Genomic DNA, 26,375 nt, shown 5'->3' on the forward strand with positions numbered 1-26,375 from the left:
AGCAGTCATGATTGGCACAGGAGAGGTTTAAGGTAGACGCTAAGAAGAACTTTTTGATAGCATTAGGAAATCTTGGAAAATGTGACCCAAAAAAAGGGACATTTTCATCCACTTGAAAAAGTGGAAAAAATAGAATGCCCTCCATTTGGCTGTTTCAGATCTACTTAAAAACTGAAGCCATACTTATTCCTTTTTTAAGACTGGAAAAAGAAGTGAAATCTTATCAAAATTTAAATTTCCGTCTGGCTTCATTTTCTTTTGAATATCCAAAGGAAGAAGATTTTATGTTTGTGAGTGTGTGTATATGTGTAATAAATCAAGAAGTCTTATCATCTATAAGAATAACGAGTTAAACTTTTTTTTTTTTAAGATTTTATTTATTTATTTGACAGAGAGAAATCACAAGTAAACAGAGAGGCAGGCAGAGAGAGAGGAGGAAGCAGGCTCCCCGCTGAGCAGAAAGCCCGATGTGGGGCTCGAACCCAGGACCTGGGATCATGACCTGAGCCGAAGGCAGCGGCTTAACCCACTGAGCCACCCAGGCGCCCCACGAGTTAAACTTTTTATATGTTTGTTTATTGTAAAGACAGTTCGAAGAATAAAATTCTGAGAAGTTGAAGAGAGATGTTAAGTGATTGAAGAATAGTGTTTTTCTTCTTCCTTTCTTTTCCTTTCTTTTAATTCCTTCCTTTTTTCATTTCTTTATATAAAAATAGAAGGAAGTCAGTTTTCTGGGCTAACACATTACAGAGCGTCATCTTTTCATTGGTTTCCAGCTAAGGAAATTTTAATAAATCAATCTTGAATATTTAATGTTTATATATTTAATAGCTCAGATGGAATTAAGGTATTATTAGTTTCATCTAGGAACTAAATGTAAAATTAATTTTTTTCTGAATATTAGGTGAAAAAAACTCCCTTTAAAAAATCCTTCTGGGCTGAGGCAAGTAAAATGAGTTAAATTCATCATTAAGATCATGATCCCTGAAAGGATGGCTAAATCAGGCTTTTTATCAAACTGCATTACTAAATACTCATTGCATGCACCATTATTTAGAGAAATCTAGAGAGATAGTTAATGTCTTCTGGGATTTTTACAACCTACAAACAAAATGTAGCGCCTGCTACAGATTTTAATTTTGTTTTAGAAGTTTTACTTAAGCTACAAATATTTATTGGTTACATACTGTGTACCATATATTGTCACTAGGACATAATTCCTCAAGAAGCAGCAAATATAAGAATAGAAGAATTATATCAAAACATCACTGAATTACATGAATGTGGTGTATCAAGGTAAGTGCATTTTTAAAATGGTGCAAGATAATAGGGAGATATTAGATATTTATTAGATAACAAATAATCTTTATTAGACAAATAAGGTAATGGCACAAGATAAATAAGAAGATATTGCATAAAGAGCTGTTGGACTCAGTCACCAGCATTTATTCTATTCAAAATATTTATTGAGCATCGGCCATTGCAAAGTACTATGGTGAACCTCGGTAATACAGCAGTGAATGAGAAAAACAGTCTGAGCTCTTGGCAAACATATATGGTAAGTGAAGAAAAACAAACACTAAATAATGTGATATATACTGTGAAGAAGTAGTAGGATTTGTTATGACAAAAGATCTGCCTACAGAAGACTTCCTTTCTCCTGCGGGATCGGAGAAGGTTATCTTAAGAGGATGATACTCAAAGTGTAAAGGGCAAATAACAGCTGGGAGAAGGGGATAAACATTCCTGCCAGAAAATGTAACTGTTGAAAAGCCACTAAGGTGGGAAGGTCCTTGATCCTTTGAAGAATTTGGGGGGAAAAAAAAAGATTTTATTTTTTTTGACAGAGAGAGACACAACGATCTAGGGAACACAAGCAGGGAGAGCAGGAGAGGGAGAAGCAGGCTTCCCGCTGAGCAGGGAGCCCACTGCAGGGCTCCATCGCAGGACCCTGGGATAGGACCTGAGCCAAAGGCAGACACTTAACAACTGAGCCACCCAGGCCCCTCCTTTGGAGAATTTGAGAGAAGATGTTGTGGCTTTGGGGTAGAGAGTTAGGGAAAGAGCAGTCTAAGGCGAGGCTTGAGGAATAAATAGGAGCTATATAATGCAAAGTCTTAGAGCCAAGGACAAAGATTGTGGATGTATATGTTAAGAACCATGATGAGCTACTGGGAGCATTTTTTTTAACAGCTTTATAAAGATGTAATTTATATACCGTATGATTTAAGGTGTATAGTTCAGTCATTTGGGGTATATTCACAGATATGTGCAGTGATTACCACAGTCAATTTTAGGACATTGTGATCATCTTAAAAAGAAATCCCATATCTTTCGTTATTGGCCCTCTTGCTCCCACCCCCATCTCCCCATTCCCTAGACCTCAGCAACCACTGATCTACTTTCCGTTTCTATGGAGTTGCCTATTCTGGACATTTCATATAAATGGAATCAATATGTGGTCTTTGTGACTGACTTCTTTCACTTCGAATAATGTTTTCAAGGTTCATCCATGTAGTAGCATGTATCGGCACTTTATTCTTTTTTTATGGCCAAACACTATTGTATTGTGTGGATATACTGCATTTTCTTTGCCATTCATAAGTTGGTGGACATTTGGGTTCTTTCCACCTTTTGGCTATTTTCAATTATGTTACTGTGAACATTCGTGTACGAGTTTTTGTGTGGACCTATGTTTTTATTTCTCTTGGATATATATGTAGGCGCAGAATTGCTGAGTCTTATAGAAAATATCCAAAAAGCAAAAAGATAACATGACCTGACTTACATTTTTTAAAATTCTGGCTTTTAAACTCTGGTTACAGTAGTCCATATGAATTGGGACATGGGAAGGATGGAAAGGAATAGATGTAGGAGGACCGGTAAGGACACCATTGCAGAAGAAAGGTGCATGAGAGAGAGCAGTGGCTTGCCCAAAGGTAGTAGCAAAAGAGATCGAAAAAAGTGAATGGATTCGAAACTTGTTTAGGAAAACGTTTAGCAACATGGTAGATGAATTTATAAGGACCCCTACCCATTATAAATGTAGGAAAATAGAGTTGAGTGTAGAAAAGTGAAAGGAAACTGTGAAGTGACAAAAATGAGGAGAATCCAAAAGCCAGAATGGTTTGAGTGGCCCAGGGTTGGTATAAGACCTCTAGAACAGACGTCAGTGTCTGGAGGCTCAGATTTTAATGCCCATGCATGGGTGTACGAAGTATGGCTTTGGACCTGACTAGGTCAGGAGCTGTAAGTAAGAACCCATATAAAGCTGGAATTCTCTAAAGGCTGCCCAGTTCATGAAAAGGATGCTTTGCCTGTGGCCTAAAGGAGTGTCAAGGATGGCGCCTATCCAAGGGTCTGAGCAGGGACAGAAAAGTCTTCTGTGGGAAATTTTTTACAACCCATATATATGTGTGGAAATCCCAAGCCAAGAATTTTATTTATTTATTTATTTGTTTGTTTATGTATTTATTTATTTAAGAGAGAGAGCGCAAGCATGTGCAGTGGGGAAGGATAGAAGGAGGGAGAGAGAATCTCAGGCTGACTCCATGCTGAGTGGGGAGCCCAATGTGGGACTTGATCTCAGGACCCGGAGATCATGACCTGAGCTGAGACCAAGGGTTGGATGCTTAACCCAGTGCACCACCCAGGCACCCCCGACCTAAGCTGAGAATTTAACATAGAAACTAGGTCTGCATTCTTGAAACTCTGAGGCCATAGACACAAGCAATTTGAAACGACTGTGAAGAAACACATCGACAACCCAGGGTACCAAGGATTTCTCTAAAACAGTTGCCTGTCAAAGACAAACTCACATAGGAAATGAACCACTCTGAGGAAAAGTTAACAGATGCGGCTTCTTAGATACTTAGCTACTTTTAGAAGAAATACATCACTATACAGATCACTATGTAGTAGAATTTTTGGATACAAATCAGAAACCTCAAACTATTATTTAATTTGGTAACAATAACTAGACGTGAACCAGTTATATTGAGAATAGACGCATCTGTAAAAATGGCAAATTAATCAGAAGCGGTGCCTAGAATAAAATATTTTGAAAATGTGTTGTTCCTATATAAAGTCCTATTTAAATGGGAATCCACATATGTAAAGCCATCTATCAACCCTTTATTGACAGACTGCCATGTGCCAGGCACAGTTATTAGAGATATAAGGTCAAAGAAAACATCTTTCCTGCCCTTGAGAGTTTAAATTTACCTATTGTGGGAAGGCAAACAAGTAAATCAAATAATACAGTCAGTTGTTAAGTGCTCTGATAAGGATGTGTATAGATTGCTATGGGAGCACAGAGCAGGGAAGACTAAATCAGACTGAGTAGGGTGACAGAGAAGGTAATGCCAGAGGAGGTGAGTGGAGCTGAATTTTGAAGGCAGCTGGAAGTGAACTCTGAGTAGTAATAGGATCCTGGTATTTTAGAGGGCACACAAGAAATTCAAGAAACAAGTTTAATATGCCTGAAGCAGGGAGCAGGCAAGGCCCAGTGTTGTATTTCTGAAAGTGTCTTTGTGAAGTAGATTTAGATGAATCAAAATTAAAAAAAAAAAATCTGTGGGCAAATGAGTTTGTAAAAGAACGGTTAAACATAGTTAAACAGAATTACTCCAAAGCTGCCTCAGAATCCTTCCTCTCAGGGGGTGGGGGTGGGTGGGGGGAGTTGGGTGAGGAAAGGGGAGTGTAGGGGTGGTTAGAATTTGCAGCATTTTCCAAATTTCTGTGTCCATCGAATAGTTCTGTTTTATTTTTTTTTGTTTGTTTGTTTTTTCACAGAAACCCAAGACTGGTATCCCACTGGGTATACTTTGGAAATTGTGGAGCTAGAGAGATAGGCAGGAACCAAACCATGTAGATTTTTGTTGTGCTATGCTAAGAAACTTGAACTTCTGTTTTCAAAGCTATGGAATACCATTGAAGTATTTTCAGCTAGGGAATGACTTGATCAAATAAAACATATCATTTAAGCCTTTACAGAATTAAAGCCATTTAGAATCTCTCCCTCTAGACAAACATAAGCTGAAAGAAAAAAAAAATATCACATGTTTTGAAAACAGCTAAATTTTCCTTTTGAAAGAGCATGCTGGGTGCTAATTCTTCTCTTGAAGCTGCAGCTTTCTCTGTAATCAGCTCCTTGTGGAAGCATTTGGACTCCTGCTGGGAACCATGATGGAGGCCTGAAGCTCACATTCACAGGTCCAATTTGAAACAATTAGTGAACACTGGGATAAATGGGGCTTTAAAACTGGCCACAGGGAGACCTACCCAGTGGAAAAGCCATCTTCTAGAAAGAATCTCCATTTGCAGTGTAATTAGAGCACGTGGACTGAGGAGTAGGTCTTGCCATTAAAGCTGCACGGCTGGCTTTTCTTTTTTTTTTTTTTTTTTTTTTTTTTTTTAAGATTTTTATTTTTATTTATTTGACAGAGAGAAATCACAAGTAAGCAGAGAGGCAGGCAGAGAGAGAGGAGGAAGCAGGCTCCCTGCTGAGCAGAAAGCCCGACGCGGGGCTCGAACCCAGGACCTGGGATCATGACCTGAGCCGAAGGCAGCGGCTTAACCCACTGAGCCACCCAGGCGCCCCACGGCTGGCTTTTCTTTTCTGAGAATGCTTAGTCCTAAGAAGGAGTAGATGGGTATGTGCGTACCGACTGGCTTACGATGAGTCTCAGCCTTACACTGTGTGCTCTTGTCAGTTCATAACTACAGATACGTGATTGAATGGACAGAGCTAGAGACAAAAGAAATAGATGATGATACCAAACAATAATAAACATGGAAATCTTAACATTAGATTTTTCAGAGGGGGCCAAGGGTAGTTTTTTCTTTTCTTTTTTTCCTGTATTTTCTGAAGTTCCAGAGTGATAAAGTATTACCATTATAAGCAGGGCAGAGGAAGGGGAGCTTGAAAAAAAAATTTTTAACTCTAGAAACCACAGTCTTTCTTATGATATAAGTCTGTGAAGATGGCCATAGTCACTAAATAGTTAACAAAAGAGTTAAGAGTTTCAAGGTTTACGGCAGCCTGGGTGGCTCAGTGGGTTAAAGCCTCTGCCTTCTGCTCAGGTCTTGATCCCAGGGTTCTGGGATCTAGCCCCACATCGGGCTCTCTGCTCAGCAGGGAGCCTGCTTCCCTCTTCTCTCTGCCTGCCTCTCTGCCTACTTGTGATCTCTGTCTGTCAAATAAATAAATAAAATCTTTCAAAAAAAAGTTTCAAGGTTTGCAGGATTTTAGATAATTTATGATTTTGCTACATAAGCTCAGGGCAGGACTTCTGAAATAGCTTATTACTTTGAAAAAGCACATGATCTTGGATTTGCAAAGTTCCTTTGGTTTTCTTTCCTGAAAAGCTCAAGGGTGATTAAATGTATTCTCTTTATAAATGGAATTGCTGAGGCCCTAAGAGGTGGAATGATTTGCTTAATAGCACACCTGAGTCAGAGGCACAGTGGAGATTGTCACCCGAGCCTCTTTTTCCCTTGTCACTGAGCTCACCAACCATTTCTTCTTTTGGATTTCAGAATAAAGGTTTTGATTCAGGGGCCCGTCCATCTTAGTTGGGAGCCCAGCATGCAGCAGTCTACCTCCATGGCACCATAATCACTGTCATCCAGTCTTTGGAGTGACCCTGAGGATTACAGAAACCAACAGGGTCATCTGATTGTAAAGGAGTTGATTTGACTGGCAGACAGCGGGACAGAAAGGGCAAGTGGCAAGCAGTTGGCAGACAACTCTGCAGGGGCATCAGAGCCAAGCGGCAGCTGTCACAATAGTGTAGTGGCTGGGTTCATTTTCCAAAGCGCCACGTTTTACTTAGCAACAAAATGTAAACAGTTCCCTTGGCTAATATTAGAGTCTGATAGTGTCTGCCTTTGATCCTCTTGCTGTTTCTCCTCTAGCTTTTTTGCCTCTCAACCCAACCCCTGAATTTTGCATCTTTCTTTTTTTAATGTATGCAACTTCAGTAAGAAATGAGATCTAGATTACAAAATACTACCACTTAATGCTGAGTTTTACACCTTTTTTTATTAATGCCGTTTCCTTTTTTTAGAGAACCAGCCAAAATAGTTTTTCTCCACAGTGAGCTAAAATTGGGGGTGCCTGGGTAGCTCAGTAAGTTAAGCATCTGCCTTCCACTCAGGTCATGATCCCAGGGTCCTGGGATCCAGCCCCGCATCGGTCTCCCTGCTCAGCAGGAAGCGTGCTTCTCCCTCTGCTCTTCCTCCCTGCTTATGCATGCTCTCCCTCTCGCTCTGTCAAATAAATAAATAAAATCTTTTAAAAAAAAAAAACTAAACTAAAATTGTTTCCCTTTCCCAGATAGCCCGCATGCGACTGTGCTTGGTCAGGATATGGTCAGTATTGGCTGAGTCCTATATACCATACTTAACCAACCTTCTTGAATCCCTTGGGGTCCATGTAAGCTAGGTAGTTATTCCTGCTAATGTGAAGCTGTCAGCAAATTAATTTGGCGTCGTTTTTGGAATGTTAGAAATTTAAACCAAGTAATTAAACTCTGAGTCATGGTTTTTTAAAGTCATTTGACTCGTCTCTTTGTCTCCAGGCTAAAGACAGGCAGTTGTCCATTGGAAAAGATGCCCTAGAAAGGGGATTCCACAGTTCCTCCACTCTCTCAGCTTTGATTCTAAAATTAGTATTTTTCTCTCCCTATCTAAAAGACTGCAAAGAAGCTGAACTTACATTTTTCTCTACTGAGATAGTTCTCTCTCTTCCTAACTGTGACTGCGAACAGGAAGAGAGTGAAATGTGTATAGCAGTAGATACATTTTCTGCCCCCATCCTCAGGTTTTCTGGGTTGCTTAGGTGATGAGTTACTATGTTACCTTATTTGTATATATAGATTATGCTCTCCTGATTCCTTTCCTGCCTAGTTAGTGAGGTCAGTTTCTGTTGTTTTGTAACCAAGGACGCTCCAAACCATGCATGCACTATTTGATACTGTTGATTCTAGGGTGAACATTTTTCACATTTCAATGTATCTAAAGCCAGGATGTCTTACTGCTGGTTGTTCTAGTGCATGTGTGAATTTGGTCATAGGTATTCCATTACTGCCACTGAGGTATGTGCATTGCTGGTACAAAATATGTCTAAATCTGAAGGATCCGTTTCAGTAACTATTAGACCAAGTGCTGAAAAGGTGATGAAAAGCATGTGTGATTGGCACTGCTTTTTCTTTATTAGTGGTAAAGTGCCAGTGCAGCTTGCAATGGGCAATCGTTAGCTTTGGTGCAATGCAGCCCCCTTTAGCCAGTGAGAATGATGCTGTTGATTTATATTTAAAAACATGAACTGGAAAGTGAATGCTAATGCATGTGTGGTTTCTTTTTGGGGTGATGAAAATGTTTCAAAATTGATGATGGTGATAATTACATAACTGTGAGTGTACAGAAAACCAATGAATGGTACACTTAACTGGGGATGTGAACTGTATCTCCAAAAAGCTGTTTAAAAATAACACTAAGACCATATAGGTCCACCGAACTGTTCTGGGAAAGAAGACCTCGATGGTGCCTGCTAAGAGTTACTACCGCAAGATTTAAGGCTCTTGAATTTCCAAGTCTGTTATCTTTTTCCCTGTATTTCTGCTGCTAACCACAGCTGTTAAGACACAAACTCACTTCATTTTCCAGAGATAGTGGCATTTGTCACATAATTCCTCAGCACACCACTTAACAGTTGAGGAGTGGAGCTTTAAAACATTCCCCCACCCCTTCGGGACACATGCATTCCAAAGAAAGGACAAGAATCCGTTCGCTGGTGCGGTAGAGCCTCTAGTGGTTCTGTCCCAGTTCCCCAACCACTTCAGAGTAAAGTGAGCATTCACCCAGCACCTGCTACTCAAAGCCCTTATCAGCTGTGTTTTTACAGTTAATCTCCTTCTGATAAAGTGGTTCTTTTTTCAGAGCTGTATTGGTGACATGTGGGAGGGACCAAAATGTTGTGCCCTCTCTCAAATCCCCCTCCCCTTTCTCTCCTACGAGTTGATTTTCCCGGGTTGGAACAATCTCATAAAATGAGCTCTGGTGTTTATTAGGTTACTAGGGAAGGACAGTCCAAGGAGTGGCCACCTGTTTGTGAAAATTGGGCTTCTGGGAAGCTGCTGCACAGGTGTGTGGCAAGGTGTGTCTCAGGTAGCTTGACCTGCTCTCCCCTAGAATGATTTGATCTGGCAGTGGAGTTCCTTACTGTTCCTGGTTTTATGGAAATCCGAGGCACAGGAAGTTGATCTTTGTGTTCTGGGGAATTGAATCAAGCCCCTGCCATAATTTACTAGCGCCTTCTGTGTTTGGGAGCTAACTCGGTATGCTGAGTTGAGACATCAGGAATGGGCATGGAATAGCAGAAGCAGAAGGTAAAATTTCTTTGCTTGTTGGCTTTGATGTCCTAGATGTGTGTATTGATTGCATACCTTGTGTTGGTGGTGGCATGGTTGGGAGAAGAGGGAGAGGGTGGGTGTTTAAAATAAGATGTACATGGGCACCTGGGTGGCTCAGTGGGTTAAGGCCTCTGCCTTCAGCTCAGGTCATGATCCCAGGGTCCTGGGATGGAGCCCCACATCGGGCTCTCTGCTCAACAGGGAGCCCACTTCCCTCTCTCTCTCTCTGCCTGCTTGTGATCTCTGTCTGTCAAATAAATAAAGTTAAAAAAAAAAAAAGAATTAAGGTGTACAGTGTTCAGAATAACTGGTTTAGAACTTCTCTGGTGTTTCTTCATATTCCTAAAGAATTTAAACATGTGTACTGACTTAAGGATCCCACCCAAGAGGTTAGAGTGGCAGAGGACAACTAAGAATTTCAAGAAGTAGAAACATGCTTCTCTTTTCAAGAAGAAACTGATATCAGTAATGTATTCTTAAGTTGGATGATAGGTGGTGGTTGTATTCTTTTTTTTTTTTTTTAAGATTTATTTATTTACTTTAGAGAGGAGGGAGGAGCAGAGAGAAAGAAGGCAGACTCCTCGCTGAGCACTGAGTCTGACATGGGGCTCCATCCCAGGACCTTAACCATAGCCTGAGCTGAAACCCGGAGAGTTGAACTCTTAACTGACTGTGCCACCCAGGCGCCCCTGGTGGTTGTATTCTTTGTATCTTTTTAAGTCTTAAATATTATATAATATATTTTAAATAAATGAAACAAAAAAAATTGTTGGATATGAAGGACAATTGCAGAGAGAAGCTGGTTTAGGTAAATGAAAGGTTAGACTACTCTTTGTGATGGCCTTTGAACAGGAAATTATAAAATGCAAAGACTAGCTCATTGAGCTGTTTACATACTGCAAACCATACATTCGCATTGAATCTTCATGGAAGTAAATGTTTTCCCATACCTACAAGAGGAGAAGTTTCCTAAGTCATCTTTTATATTCAGAGGACCCATTTTTCTAGACAAAATTGAAAATCGTGCTGTGTCCGGCCACGTAAAGGATTCTGTGGATGGATAGTCATTTCAGCCCTGTAGAGAGATCACTCACTAGTCTGAGCTCAGCTTGTCCAGAACTAAACTTCTGCTCTTCTCACTGGTCCCTCTCTACTCTTCTTCTTGGGCTTTGTGTCTTTGACATCGTATCACTCTGTGTACTCAGGTAGAAAACTCTGGCTATTTCCCGAACATGCTTTTCCTTTTATGACCCTCTTTGTGCTCGACCTTCTTTCTGGAAAGGCCTTCTATCACCTTCCCCGCTGAAAAAGATTCTATTCATGGGGTGAAAACCCACCACTGGCTACCCTGCTTCCCCAGCTCCAGGCTGCACTCAGTACGATCTCCAGACTGTTCTTCGGTAGCACTTTTCTTAGGACTGCTTTAACTAATTAATTAAATTAGGTGTTGTCTCTCCTCATTACTACATTGTGAGCTTCTTTTTTTTTAAGATTTTATTTATTTATTTTGACAGACAGAGATCACAAGTAGGCAGAGAGGCAGGCAGAGAGAGAGGAAGGGAAGCAGGCTCCCTGCTGAGCAGAGAGCCCGATGTGGGGCTCGATTCCAGGACCCTGGGATCAGGACCTGAGCCAAAGGCAGAGGCATTAACCCACTGAGCCACCCAGGCGCCCCTACATTGTGAGTTTCTTGAGAATGCTTTTTTTTATTGGGTTTTCTGCATACCACAGAGCCTAATACATAGTAGGGGTTGGGTAAATATGTATAGAAGAAACTTCTCAGTGAAAATGAGCCTCTATGTAGTAATACACTCTGTCCAGAAGGTGGCAGCAGAAGAGCGTCAGTTGATCTACTTCATGTAAGGTGCCCTAAGACCTGATTTTGTGTTTGGGTCAGTTTGCAGATAAGTGTATTTACCCCATTCCGTGTAAAGTGTTTTTCTACAGGGAGTGCAGCTGTTTCTGGCATGGGGAGGCCCTCTGTGGACATCGCTGGGGTGCTGCTTCACCAGAGCGCAGCAAACTCCCTGGGGGCAAGGCAGGAGACTCCAGTTTCCTCTTCAGCTGAACACACAGTGTATGCCCTCTCAAGCAAGCCATTTAACTTCTTCAGGCTCAGAGTCTTAATTGGTTAGTCAGTGGAGTTAGGAGATTTGTAGGTAGTATTGGATTCTAAAATCATCAGATTCTAAGTCTTTGATGGCCATCTGACCGTTTCTGCGCTCTGTATTGTGCTGAGTATAATAAGAAAGGAGTATGTCCTAGGCAGTGCCTAGATGATCAGGGTCACCACATACACACACAGTAAACCAAGAGTACACATTAAGGAGCTGTATATCCTTGACTGCAAAACTGTGTTCCTGTATATTAGGAGTTTAGAGAAGAAGTTGAATGAATGAGGGAGGAGGGAGAGGGTAGGAAGGGCTTCGTGAAGCCACTGAAGATAGAATTTGAGTTGGCTTTTGAACATATGAGTTGGGTTTAAATGGGGTAAGAGAAATCATATTTTTGGAAGCTTGTTATGTTATACGTCGGTACCCTCCTAGATGCATTTAATCCTCCCAGCTTTGTGAGATAAGTAATATTGCTTTCTTAAAAGACATAAGGAAATTAAGGCTCAGAGAGACAATGGAAACTGCCCACACTCACAGAGCTAGTAAATGGCAAAACCAGGATTCAAAACCAGATCTTTTGGAATTTAAAGTCCATGCTTACTGTACACCACTGAGCACACAGATGTGTGCCAGGGTGCAAGGCTTCATTGGACCATTGTATACCATAAGCTCACAAGGAGCACAGTGGTTAAAATCTCTTGACATTTTTTTGAAGGGAAGACAGAACTTCTAGGAAATGAGTATTCGTCTTGGGAGATACCACTTTTGAAAACAAAGCAAATCAAATACTTTCTATCCTATCTGAAACTGAAATAGGAAATAAGGGTTTTGGGGAAACAAATGAGAAGTTGTCTTGTAGGTCCACTGGCTTATTCAGTGTTTTGTGAGGATGCTGGATATGGGAAGTTTACTTTTGGGAGAATTCCAGAGCCATGGGCAGGCTTGTTTCTATTTTAAGAAATATTTTAAAAATTGGGATTGGATGACAGCAATTACCATTGTTTCTGGTTTGTCTTTAAACCATTTCCCCCCCTTCCCCAGAGTCTTTTAGCTAATTCTGGGTAGTATAATTGACCCAGCTCTTTAAATTGTTTCCTCTGAATAAATCTTAGTCTTCTAACCTGAAAAAGGAAAATTGAATGTGATTCACAAATCTGGTGCATTTGTGCTGAAAGTGGCTCACTGCTCATTGCCATGTAAATAAAATATAGTAATAACTCAAGGACTACGTTCCTTTACAATGAAGCTTATAGTCTTTAAAAGAAAGAACATTTGGCACCCAAAATTCATAAGTCATGGGAACCAGAGCTGCAAGCTTAGCTGTATCTGTGACAAAAATACTCCTGCACAAAAATGTTATTTGTCCTTGACAGGTGCTTGTCTCTTGTGTCTTCATAGACTTACCTTCGGTGCTGCACTACCTTCTGAGGTCATCCTGTCTCACTCTGTCTTCCCTATTACTCTTGGAAAAGCCCTTATGTCACTTTATTTACTTCCTAGCCTCCTATTCTCTCCACAGCCTATTAAAGTAGAAATTCTGCCCCACTCGCCTGTCCAGTGAAATTGCTCTAGGAGGGGGCTCGGTGGCGTTCCTAATGATCAGATTCCTTAATCACTGCTTCATTTGTTACCTTGAACTCCCAGCAGCACGTTATGATGTTGACTGCTGTCCTCTGAAATCTTTATTCTCCCTTGACCCCTGAGATACCATTCTTTCTTGGCTCACTTCTGTCCTTTCTGACTGCTCCTTCTCTGTGTCCTTCTAAGCTCGTTTTCTTTTGCAAACACCTTATGTATTGTTCCTCGGGCTTCCTTCTTTTCTCTTCTCAGGACTCTCTAGTTGATCTTGTCCACTCCAGTCTCCTCAGCCATTTCTCGACTAGATTTCTAGCCTAGACATCTCTGATGAGCTTCACGGCACTGCGTGGAAAGGACTTAGGTAGAGTAGTGCCTGACTTCCAGTAGCCACACCTAATGATAGCCATTTCTGGCCATTTTTTTCCTTTCCCTAATATTCATGATTTCAAGTGTTATTACAGGTACGCATTTTTAAGGATTCTCTAGTCCTCTATAAGAAAGAGAATATAACCAAACCAAACCATTTCCTTCCCTCTGACCCAAAAAGCCTGGAAAGAGAGACAAAAACCTGTTAGTTTTCATGTATTTCTTTAGGATTTATTTATTTATTTGAGAGAGAGAGAGAGAGAACGTGAGTGGGGGTGGGGGGAGGGACAGAGTGCGAGGGAGAGTGTCCCCAGGCAGATTCCCCGCTGAGTGAGGAGCCCTGCACAAGGCTGGATCCCAGGACTTTGAGGTCATGACCGGAGTCAAAATCAAGAGTCAGACACAACCAATCAAGCCACCCAAGTGCCCCAGTTTTCATGTATTTTAAAAAGTCTTTTTGTCCCGAAGAAGTGTCACCCAATTGAGAGAAACAGAAATCAAACTAGAAACCTTCTCTTTACTTCCCACCAAGAAGTGACATACTCCTCACCAGGTCCTGTCATTCATTGTCAAGAGCCCTTCAATTATACTCTCTCTCCATCTGCACTGCCCTCTGTTAACTTGACCCCTCCCAGCTGGACCCTTGGCCGCCTTCTCCCCTTGCCCATCCCAACAGTCCCTCCTCTGCAGTGCAGATCTGATCGGCTCACTCTCCTGCTTGAAATCCAAGAATGGAGCCATAAGCAGTGCTGTCACTGGGCTTGGTTTAGGAAGCCCTCTTCCCAGTCTTTCTAGATTCCGTTCACATCACCTCCTCTATGTTTTATCTCTCACCTTTCAGATAATTCTGGGCTTTCTATCCAGAGCACGAGCTCTTTATGTCATGGCATTTCTTATCTTAAATTTTAATTATCACTCCTTTATATGTACGACTTCCTCACGAGATCCTATTGGAAATCAGGCCTTGTTTATTTTGAAATATAGTATCTGGAGTAGGTTAAAAAAAAAAAGTGTAGGATGGGGCAATTGTTGGTTAAATGGAATGAAGAAAATGAATGGATCAACACACTGATGGTGAAACTTTTCAAATGGTAAATAAATGAGCATGTGATTGGGACCAACCCTAAGAAAAAGCTATGTTAACTTGGATTCTAAATTTCCTCCATAACCTTAATTGAGTCCAGTAACCATGTTGGAGCACCTACTATAAGCTAGACACAGTGCTAAATGTTAATGATGTGATGACAAAAAATAGCCCACCTTCCTAAAACTTAGAGAATGGTGGCTAGTGGTGCAAAGAATATAAGGAATTTTATTTCACAAGAGCTTAGGCTCGTTTTTGTTACGATATAAGGTAGTGGCTAACACCTGATTTAGTGGGTTAGGACAGTTATTGGTTTACTTACTACTTTTTAGTGTGAATGAAAAAGTCAGTGTGTTCCTTTAGTATCAAGTTTTAAAGCTTTTTGTGTAATTACAAAAAATTCCCATAGACTGGGATTGGGAGAGATGGACTACAAAGGGGCATGAGAATTTGGGGAGCTAATAGATGTATTCTCTATCCTGATTGTGGTGATGGTTACAGGATTATAGGCACTTGTCAGAACTTACAACTCTTTGACCTGTATGCTTTCTAGGGCAAATTTTACTGTGTGTAAATTATATCCCAGGAAGCCTGACTTTTAAAAAGTGCCACTGAGGGCTAATTAATCTGTCATCTGCAAAGTGGGGTGGTTGGCTAGGGAAGATAATCTGTTTTACAGGCCTTCTCGGAAGAGAAATCTGATTTAGGTCCTTGAAGTCCTTCCATTCTAGACCCGTCTCTTCTTCTTTTTTTTTTTTTTTTTTAAAGATTTTATTATTTATTTGTCAGAGAGAGAGGGAGAGAGAGCGAGCACAGGCAGACAGAATGGCAGGCAGAGGCAGAGGGAGAAGCAGGCTCCCCGCCGAGCAAGGAGCCCGATGCGGGACTCGATCCCAGGACGCTGGGATCATGACCTGAGCCAAAGGCAGCTGCTTAACCAACTGAGCCACCCAGGCGTCCCTAGACCCGTCTCTTCTTAACCCAAGCTTCAGGAAAGTTCAGAAATCCCTGAAATTGTTAGCAAAATTTTGTTAGGTGTAAATTCCCTTTTTTTTTTTTTTTCTGGGAAGAGATGACAACTTAAATCTTGTTGTTATAAGTAGGTTACTGTTCAATAAAGGTTAAAAAAAACAGGTTGGGGTGCTTCCCCACTTCCCAGGTGCTCCCTTTTTCCTAATGAAGCCCATGCTAGTGATTACAGCAGTTGGAGACCAGTTTCTGGAGGGTGAGAGGAGTCCGTGAGTCCATTGACCTTAGTACTTAGAGCCCACCTGGTGCTAACATAGGCCTGTTCCTAATTCCCCACTTACATGGGTTAGAGCCCCTTTTTCCACCTTCTTAAACCTAAACTCTCACTCCCTTCTCTGTCCTAAGGGTGACGAAAGGATATTTTTTTCCCTGAAATATTTATATTACTTTAGTATATCCTAGAAAGTACCTGTCCTTTCTAGGTCACTGCCAATTATGGTAATAAAGGATTTTTCTAAGTGTGGAATATAACTACATCTTACTCCTTGAAACAGTCCTTTGAATATTAATAATCAATTTTTAAAGTTTGGGGTACCTGGGTGGCTCAGTCGGTTAAGTGTCCAACTCTTGATTTCAGCTCAGGTTGAGTTCTCGGGGTGGTGGGGTGAAGCCCCCGCATTAGGCTCTGCACTCAGTGCAGAGTCTGCTTGTCCCCCTCCCTCTCCCTCTCCTTCTGCCTCTCCCCCCACACTGTCTCTCTCAAATAAAATCTTTAAAGGTTTTGGAGTTTATAAAATTTTCCACCATGTGCATATTTTAAGGAGAAAAATAATTATTTATCCATAATCTTACCATTCAGCAATACCCCTACTAACATCTTTTTATGTTGTGTTGATTTTGAGATTATACTGTAGGTTTTTTCTTATTAAAATATTATTATTAAATATTACAAATACCCAACATATCCATTTTCTGGCTCAATTAAGTCCTAGCTATATTAGCTTCAGTGGTTTTTTTTGTTTGTTTTTTAGCTTCAGTGTTTTTTAAATAAAATATTAAAAATGTCGTTGAGGCCCCTGCATATGTCTCAGTCTCATCCCCTTGACTCCCTCCCTAGCTGGAGATAGTTACTATACTAAATTTTGTGTTTGTCATTTGCAAATTTTTATTAGTTATTATTCTGTTTATATATACACATATTAATACTTTCACATGTTTTTTTCTTCCTATAAATTATATCATTCTGCACACATCATTCTGAAACCTCATGTTTTTTATTTAGCATTCTTTTGTTCATTTTGAATGCTCATTTTAGTCCATTGTGTAGATATACCACAGTTTGGTTTTGGGTTTTTTTTTTTTTTTTCCTGCTAATGTACATTTAAGTCATTTTCTCTCTCTCTCTCTTACGAATACTAATTATTCTGTTGCGTTGCTGTGTACATTCTTGTTCATGTTTTCTTATCTAAATATGTAGCAGTTTCTCAAGGGTATTTATTTTCAAATGGAATTCCTGGATCTAAACAGTGAGTACCTCTTTACTTGAGATGCCAGACTGCTCTCCTGTTTCCACTCTCACCAGCAATGTAGGAGAGTTTCTACATCTTTACAACTAATGTTATACTTGATAATGTCAGTGGTTTGTGCTTTTGAGAATCTCAGGAAGATGAAGTGGTTTTCCTTGTTTTAATTTTGCATTTCATGATCATTAAGTGGAACTGAACATTTTCTCTTATGTGTATTGGCTTTGTGGGTTTCCTGTTTTGTAAATTCCCTGATTATATGCTTTGTTATTATTTCCTCTTGGATTCTTGGTCCTTTTTTAAATTGGTGTAAGTTCTTTACATATTCAAAATGCTAATATTTTGCAAGTTATGTATCTGTAGTAGTTTGCAGTTTGTCTTCTAATGTCTGGCAGACTCTGTCATGTGACTGTTCCATAATCTGTTCAGTTGTTCCCCCTGTTGTTTCCTATTTGGATTATTTCCGTGAATATTTTATGTGTTGACTTTTTGAATTTTCTTCTTAAAAAAAATTCAGTGGTGGTGCTGAATTTGACCTGGTCTATTTTGTAGTTAGTGATGAATGTTCGAGACAGTTGGCCAAGTCCAGTTGGTACAGCCTGTGGGTATGAAATAAAGCAGCACTTGTGCTTTTGGCACCTGAATCTGCCATTCTTGGCATCCCTAACACCTGTTCTGACCAATGAACTAACTGTAGAGTGACCTAAATAAGTAAAACATTGTCATTTGTAAAAGTGGTTTTGGCACTTGAAGCTGGAGTGTTTTTAATGGAACAAATGTTCAGAGATACAAGAATTTGAGGCAATATAGTACTTATCAAAGGTAGGTCACAGAAACACCAGGCTCACATGGTTTGTAAAGCAAAAGGAGTTCTCTGAGCTGTCATTTGGTGCCATATAACTTAAGAGGTTAGCACGGGGGATCAGCAGACTTTATTTGTAAAGGGCCAGACAGTAAATCTTCTGGGCCTTTTGGGCCCCGTGCTCTCCGCTGCATCTGCTTAGCTCTGCCCCTGCAGCATAGCAAGCAGTAGGCACACAGCCTCGCCCCTCATTTCTGTATTGTCCGTGACTGCTTTGGCACTACAGTGGAGGTGTTCTGTAGCCTTGCAAAGCCTGGAAGATAGGCTGTCTGGCCCTTCACAGAAAAAGTTTGCAAACTTGGCAATATTGACATTTGGGGCCAGATAATTCTTTGTCATTGCCCCTGGTGGGGACCAAATTGTTCCCTATTGAGGACTGCTGGTCTAGAGGATTCAGGAAATGCTTCGTTTAGTTGAGGGAACTCCTCCCTCCTTTTTAAATAATTATTCTGCGTAGGGGAGATGTAGCTTTGATTGCTTGCTTAAACTTTCACTCTGATCTCAGTGTTGAGTTAGGAGTATGTCAAATGAGCACTTGAATACAGTTGTCCCTAAACTGTGAATCAGGTCATACCCCGATATGTGACACATGCTGTATCTGGAAGTCTTTCTGATCTGTAGGTAGCTTAGCAAATTGAGCAGTACTTAGTCTTCCTTATTTAGCTTTAACCCACTTATGCCAGATTGGGAATTTGTCCCTGCATTTGTCTGTTCGTGTGTTCTTTTTTGTCTCTTTCTTTACCGTTGTTGACCTTTGCCAGCCGGCTGGGCCTGAGCCTCCAGTGAGGCAGTACTTAGAGCTTACGTGGGTAGATGCGGCAACCAGGATAGCCCAAGGGCAGACGAAATAACATCCGGAATAAGAATGCGGCATCTCTCTTGCTCTTTCACACAGAGTTCCTACCCCGCCCCTCTGTATGAAATGAGAAGTAGTATTGATTGGTTTGGTACAGTGTATAAAATATGCATCTAATGGAATGGTATTTTAGGCACTATTAGCAGCATTCGCTGTGCCGAGCCCCAAGAGTTTGCCTTCCTCGCCTTTTCTCCTCCCCTTCCTTCTCCTCCTCCTCCTTAGTAGCAGGTTCTTAGCAAATTGCAGCTTTGCCTCTGGCTTGCTGGATAGCAGTGGAAGCTCAAGCCTTTCCTAGTTTCCAAGGGAGACCGGGTGCTGAGACTGCAGTCTTGCCCAGCAGCCGCTTACCTTTCTTGCTATTCATCTCCACACATCTTGTGACCTTCATTCTGCTATGCAGGCCTGCACAAGGAGGTAACAGTCCGTTTTCTTGACGCTCTCTTTGTAAAGGGGGCAGAGGGAGAGAACGGTGGTTACGGGGTAAGGCATACGGGGTTAGCAGAGAATAAATGCTGCCATTAGGTAAAAAGTGTCTCTGAGGTGTGCTGTATCTTGAGCTTGTTCCTGTTCGCTGTGTCTATAAATATCTTACAGACAGGAGCCCCACCACTACATTATAGGACTTAAAAGCACCCCATGTAAAAATACAAAATTAACGTCATAATGCCTCTGAGAGGCACAGAAAAAAAAAGGGAACTTTAATCTTTGGAAATAAAATAAAATCAATTGGTTTTAAACTCAGCTGTCTGACAAACTGCATTCTGTTAGGCTGATGTTGTATGAGCTGAATCTGGTTTTCAGGTTTAAGGAGAAAGCTTCGTTATAATGTGTCTTAATTGGATTTTCAGGACTTCTGGAGCTGTGCTTTCCAGGATGGTAGCCAGTGGCCATGAGCGGTTGTGTAGCTTTAAGTTAACTAAAAATTAAATAAGATTAAAAATTCATTTCCTCTGTCATACTAGCACGTTTTAGGTGTTTAGTAGTCACACATGACCAGCAACTGCCATTTTGGACCATGCAGGGATACGACTTTTCCATTATCATACAAAGTTCCGTTGGACTCTACTAAAGCAAGTGACCTATAGAATATAGGAAATCTAGTATTTGAGCAGAAGCAATGAATAGGCATTTTAGTGAGAGACTTAGAGATAGTTTGTCCAGAATCAGCGTAAATACGGACTCACTAGGGCTTTAAGTTACATGGGACCTTAAAACTATAGACTTACCCTTCATTTTGTAAGTGGAGAAACTAAGGTACCAAGAAATGAAACCATTCTCTTGAGGTCAAGCATGTAGTTAATGGCAGAACTGAAACTGGAACCCGGGTACGTGTTCTTTCTGCCATACCACAGCGTTAGCATCCCAGAGCCCATTAGAAATAGCGAGGGAAACTTGAACTCAAGCCTACCTGCCAGAGCCTTGGCGACTGTAGCGTCAACTGCATTCTCTGTCACTTGTTCATGACAGCTTTATCGTGTGTTGGTGGCAGGCTCTGAAAATGGAAAAATCATTCTTTCCCAAGATAGAGTGTTGATTATGGCATTCTTCTGGGAAACATCAGGGGAAGATAGGGGAAAGTCTAATGCATGACATCTTTATACATTAATTCCTGATATTGCTAAATTTGGAAGAAGTGGTATCCTGCCCCATAAATCCAATAATTAGGGTACCCTTCACGGTGCTGGGTGGAAGAAACAGTTTTCAGTTCGTTGGTGTAATCTAAAAAAAGCTGTACTTGAAGCAGGAGACCACAGTTACAGTCCCTTTAGGCTTGTGACTGAACAACACTGTGAGCTTAGGCAAGTATGTTAATGTTTCCTTAGGCTTTTATCGACTCATCTCTAAAACAGGAATTTGTCATCTTAGCTGCAATCTTGGAATTAGATGACTTCTTGGAGTCATAAAGTCTTTATCCACGGGTTTATGAATCTGTTAATCCTCTTAAGTTGTCCCCCTCCCCTATAGCTATCTATAGGTGCTTCCAGATTGATACGGAAACGGTTCTCTATGGCCTTTCTGGAATACCTTGTCTCTGTATCCTTATAACATAGGATATAGTCCAAGGAATGACAAGCTGTCTCATAGGACCACTAGATATTCTATAATTAACGACCGCGGCCTCATGAGTGCCATGAAAGACACATATGGAACATGGTCCTTCCCGGTTTGAAGCTAACCATGTAAGTACCCTTTCTCTTCAGTACAGATTTTGGATACAGGACTCCTTAACGGTATTTCAAAAACCAATTTCCTATTGGTAGATTCCAGACAAAAATTTTATTCTAGGGAAAACAGCTTTGTTCTTATCTTGGAGATCATGGAAATTTATCTCTCTTTCAGTCTTCTACTTACAGTAGTTTTATTTTACTCAGAGAGCCCTTTGATCCTTCCTAGGGCGTATTTTCAAGGGAATCAACACCTTTTCCAAATGAATTATCCATTTCTGGTAAAAATAATTAAGGGGAACACTTAGATTAGATGGGTTGCCTATTACCGTACACACAGCCTTTCTTTTCCAATTGCCACTGCTGAGCTTTTACTGCGGCGATGAGAATAATGTTGTAGGCGGTGTGGTGTGCCCTGGTGGCAGCAGCAGCGACACTGTGCTGAGTACTGGCTGCGTGCCAGCTCGTGTTCTAAGCGCTTTATATGTTTTCTTATTTAATCTTCACAAGAACCCTATCTATATCTGCTAATATCTATCACAGCTATTAATATCTTCATCGTATAAGAAACTTGGGTTTGAGCGTACTTAAATACTTTATCCAAGGTCACTACCTAGCAAGGAAGTTGAGGAGTCAGGGTTCAAACCCAGGTGATTTGATTCCCACTCCCGGGTATTTTCTTACTACACTGTCCTTGTCAGAAGATATGTTAGGTCTTCTGTTATTATTTATTGTTACTTTCTTCAGGTTCACTGGTGATTTGCTAGGCATTCTGCACAGCTTCTTAAGCTAATATCAGCCCATCTGTGGTATATAAAGGGGCACTATGAATTTAGATGCAGAGAGCAAATAACTTTTGTGATGTCATGCTGATTACCTGTAATTATGTGAATTCCACTGATTATGTAACCTCAAAGTCCTAGCAAATACAAAGAAAAAAATGCTTCCTGCCCTCCAGGAAAGGTAGTAGTAGACAAATAGGGTAATCAAAGGACTTTGGCATTGGAAATCCTTTCTGTGCCGCTGAACTGGGGTTTTAGCCTAGTTTTATCTGGATGTCACAAACATGTAGAGCCATGGCTTCTGTTACACTTTCTGTTGTACTCTTTTGTGAACATAGACCCATCTTCTTTTCCTAGCAATAAGGACTTGTGTAGCACTCAGATTTCATGGATGGCTCAAATGCTTCTCAGAAAGAGCAAGGTGTGTTGAGCATGGGTTTGGTACAGGAGTCACCAGATTTTTTCTGTAAAGGACCAGATAGTGAATCCTTTAGGCTTTGCAGGCAATTTTGTCTCCATTGCAAATATTAAACTCTGTTGCTGTAGTTACATAAAACTTTATTTTACTTACAAAAATATGGCAGGCCAGATTTGGCTTAGGACCAGAGTTTGTTTACTACCTGGATTTTAGAAAGTGTAAGGACCTGGGCTCTACTTAAAACTTAGTACGTCCCCAAGGCAACTGTAAGTTAGGTGTGTTACTTTTGTGAACCTTGGGATCCAATCTAGGTAAAGGAAAATGAATGGAAATGTTACTTCCTTCCTCAAAATATTTACAAATTCAAGTATTGGAGTTTTCCGGGTTTTTTAATTTTTCTTTTACAATTTAAATCCTAAACCTCTCATATATTGACACAGGTAACAAAATAGTATACATGATATTTACTAAAAAAATACACTACGTACATACATACGTACATAGATAATAATCTAGACATAGATGTGGTAGAATGAAAACGGATTATTTTCATGTGGTGGAATTTAAGTTTATTTTTGTTTTTCCATTTTTGTCTTCTAATTTTTCTGTGAAAAACATGTATGACTTCAAATATTTAAGACTTCTTACCTACCAGGCCTGTTTTTACCATGTCTCTCATTCAATAAAACTCTAGAGTATGCAATGGGAGAAGCCAGTTTGAAGTTCTTTTCTTTCACTGTGACTCCCATCTAGTATGCAAAGAAAGGTTAACAGTCAAGAATTAAGTATAAGAGTGATGCTCTCTATATTTTGCAGGTAGAAATGACGTGTGTAGGCCGGTTGGTAACCCAGACAGAATTTCATGGGGAGTTAGTCCTCAGTGGTCCAGAGCTTTCCATGTTTGGAGACTTAATTTTTTTTCAGTTCACCGAGAAGAGAGGAACATATTAAGGAAGGACTCAAACCTACCAAACTTACAGTGGATTAATACATATATCAGAATTCCAAATCTGCTAATTCATATCAAGGGAAAAAGTAAGACTGTTAAAATATGCTTGGGGGCACCTGGATGGCTCAGTCGGTTAAGCATCTGCCTTCAGCTCAGGTCATAATCCCATGGTCCTGGGTTTGAGCCCCACATCAGTTTCCCCACTGGGCGGGAAGTCTGCTTCTACCTCTCCCTCTGTGTCTCCCCCTGCTTGTACACGCTCTCTCTCTCTCTCTGTCAAATGAATAAATGAAATCTTTTTAAAAATATATATAGCTTGGTTGGGAACCTCTGCTTCAGGCTATGGCATATCTTGTATTAGACAAACTCTCCAACTGAGAATAACTAGGAAAACTGGACAAATATTAAAAAGTACCTTTGAAGATATTGGAGAGTTATTAAGGAAGTGAAGTCAAGATCCTAGAGAGAAAGAAATCATAAAGAGGTGAACCCAACAATTGGCTGTGCTTTTCCCTTCGAGGCATTTGCTGATTGATAGAGCTGTAGCTACAAAGCTAAGAAACTGGGCAGGATTTTCAGTAATTGAAGTCTCATGGAGCCGAAGGAACAAAAACTGGGGTTCAGATAGTGGGGCCCCATATATTCACCTGAGACCACTGAAGAACTACTTTCTAAAGTGAGGACTTATCAGAAATAGACCAGCCCGGGGCGCCTGGGTAGCTCAGTGGGTTAAGCCGCTGCCTTCGGCTCAGGTCATGATCTCAGGGTCCTGGGATCGAGTCCCGCATCGGGCTCTCTGCTCAGCAAGAAGCCTGCTTCCCTCTCTCTCTCTCTCTCTGCCTGCCTCTCCGTCTACTTGTGATCTCTCTCTGTCAAATAAATAAATAAAATCTTAAAAAAAAAAAAAAAGAAATAGACCAGCCCTTGCAAACACTGAAGTCTACCTTCCAATCAGCTCAATCTCAAGGTAGATGAAGGTCATTTGCCTTGGCCCTGTAGTTCTCAGAGTATGGTCTCCAGATGAGAAGCATCACGGAGACCTGATTAGAAATACAAATTCTTAGGCCCTACTCCAGACCCGATGAATCAGGACATCTAGGGGGTGGGGCCTAACAATTTGTATTTCACAAGCCCCCTAAGAAACGCTGATGCAGATGGAAGTTTGAGAATCACTTCCTTAACCTAACTGCCAGAGGAAAAGAATATTTTCTCATTAAAAATGTTTGGCAGTTGACGCTTGCTGAATGCTCAGCCTCTGAGCAGTGATGGGTTCAGTGTTAAATGTGATAAATACTGTATTTTGTATTTTTTTAATTGGAGCTATAATGTGGATATGGTCCAAATAAGACAGCTTCCTCTATGCAGTGTGCTTTTTTTTTTTAAACAAGTAACAACTCCATTTAAGAAACAGTCACTACTTTGAAGTCATATCAGTGAGAAAGATGTGTGTGCACTTACAGTTTTCCTAATAAAGACATGTATTCAGTGTAAAACAAAATGTGGATTTTTTTTTTCAGAGATTAGCAGACATGCCAAGAAATAAGACTGCTTTACCAAAAGACTAAGAAAACAAAACAACATGAAACAATACGAATAGAGCAGATATTAATGTTATCAAACATGGACTTCAAATTAATTATGGTTAATATGTTCAAGAAAATAGAAGGTGGAGAATTTCAACAGAGAACTGCAGTCTATTTTAAAAAGAATCAAATAGAAATTCTAGAACTGAAACTTTAAATAACTGTAATTAGAAACTCAACTGGTGAGTTTATAGTAGACCAGCTGAAGAGAGGATTAGTAAAGTAATTAGATGGATGGTAACAAATATCTGGCGCAAGGTGTCCAGCTGGCTCCGTTGGGAGAGCGCGCGACTCTGGATCTCGGGGTTGTGAGTGCAAGCCCCATAATGAGTGTAGAGATGACTTAAATAAATAAAACTTAAAACAGAAAGAGGAAGAAAATAACTCAGAATGAAACTCAGACAGAGACTAGGAAGGGAAATATAGAAAAAGCATAATAAATAAATAGAATATGGCAAATAAGGTCTAACATAAGTAGAATTGGAATGCAGAGGAAAGAAAAAGAAGAATTAGCTGCTTTTTTCCTGGGACACCGTTTTTTACTTGAAAGAACAACTAGGCAAACTATGGTCCTTTAGACTTAAGTATCTGGCAGACGTTTTCTTGAAAATGAATATAGTGAGCTTGTCACAAAGTTAGTTGTTGCCAATTACGAAATAAATTTCAAGGAGAGATTAGAATTTTGGAAAACTTGTATCTGCCATTATGAGTGGTATTATTGGCTGCTTCCCAATATTAGAAGACTGCCCCAAGATCAAAGGTGATATTAAAGAATGATTTTTTATGTTTTATTTTTCTGGTTTTTTTAATTGAGATATAGTTGACATATTGTATTAGTTTTAGGTGTACAACTTAGTGATTTAGTAAATATATTACAAAATGATTACTACAGTGAGTTTAGTTAACATCCATCATCACACATAATTATAATTTTTTCCCTAAGAACTTTTAAAATTACTCTTTTAACAACTTTCGACTTTATAATACAGCATTGTTATTTATAGTCACCATACTGTACATCATATACCCAGGGCTTACTAATCTTGTAAATGAAATTTCATACCTTTTGAGCACCTTGACCTACTTTGCCCAGCCACAGATCAGTTCTCTGTTTCTATGAGTTCGTGTTTTTTTAAGATTTCACATATAAGTGAGATTAGATTTTTTTTCCCCTCTTATTTTGTATGAGTTCTTTATCTGTTTTGGATATTAACCTTACCAGATATATGATTTGCCAATGTTTTCTTCCATCTGTAGGTTGCCTTTTCTTGTTGATGGTTTGCTTTGCTATGCAGAAGCTTTTTAGTTTGATACAGTCCCACTTAATTTATTTTTGCTCTTGTTGCCTTTGCTTTTGGTGTCAAATCCAAAAAAATCATCATCAGGGCCATGTCAAGGAGCTTACCCCTATGTTACAGAATGTGATTTATAAAATTATTACTTTATAATGCAATGTGTCAATATTTGGAAGATCTGCACCAGTGTTTTCCAAATGACCGATGTGCAATGACCCAAATTCGTGCAGGGGTAAGAAGGTCCATTCAAAATGCAAGACCAATAGATTTCAATATAACAATATGAACAGTCTATTAACACGGTTTCAGATTCCACTTGCTACTAACCATTTTTTTCTTTATTTTTTCTGCTACTAACCTTTGAGAAACTGCCATTTGTGTTTTAGTATATAGTTTTTTTTTAAAGATTTTTTTT

The 26,375-nt window shown here is 40.1% G+C and overlaps 1 protein-coding gene across 8 annotated transcripts in view; it reads left to right on the top strand.

The window, feature by feature from the left end:
- The window catches only part of PPP1R12B (protein phosphatase 1 regulatory subunit 12B), a 216,470-nt gene that overhangs the window by 91,952 nt on the left and 98,143 nt on the right, over positions 1–26,375 (top strand). The window contains exon 1 of one of the 8 annotated variants that reach the window (XM_047705550.1): positions 9,367–9,392. The exons of the other annotated variants lie outside the window; for them this stretch is intronic. The gene's annotated coding sequence lies outside the window, so the exon portion shown is untranslated. Of the gene's footprint in view, positions 1–9,366; positions 9,393–26,375 lie in introns of those variants that run through there. 8 annotated transcript variants of the gene reach the window in all.

This window comes from Lutra lutra, chromosome 15 (assembly GCF_902655055.1).
Source record: "Lutra lutra chromosome 15, mLutLut1.2, whole genome shotgun sequence".
Lineage (NCBI taxonomy): Eukaryota > Metazoa > Chordata > Mammalia > Carnivora > Mustelidae > Lutra > Lutra lutra.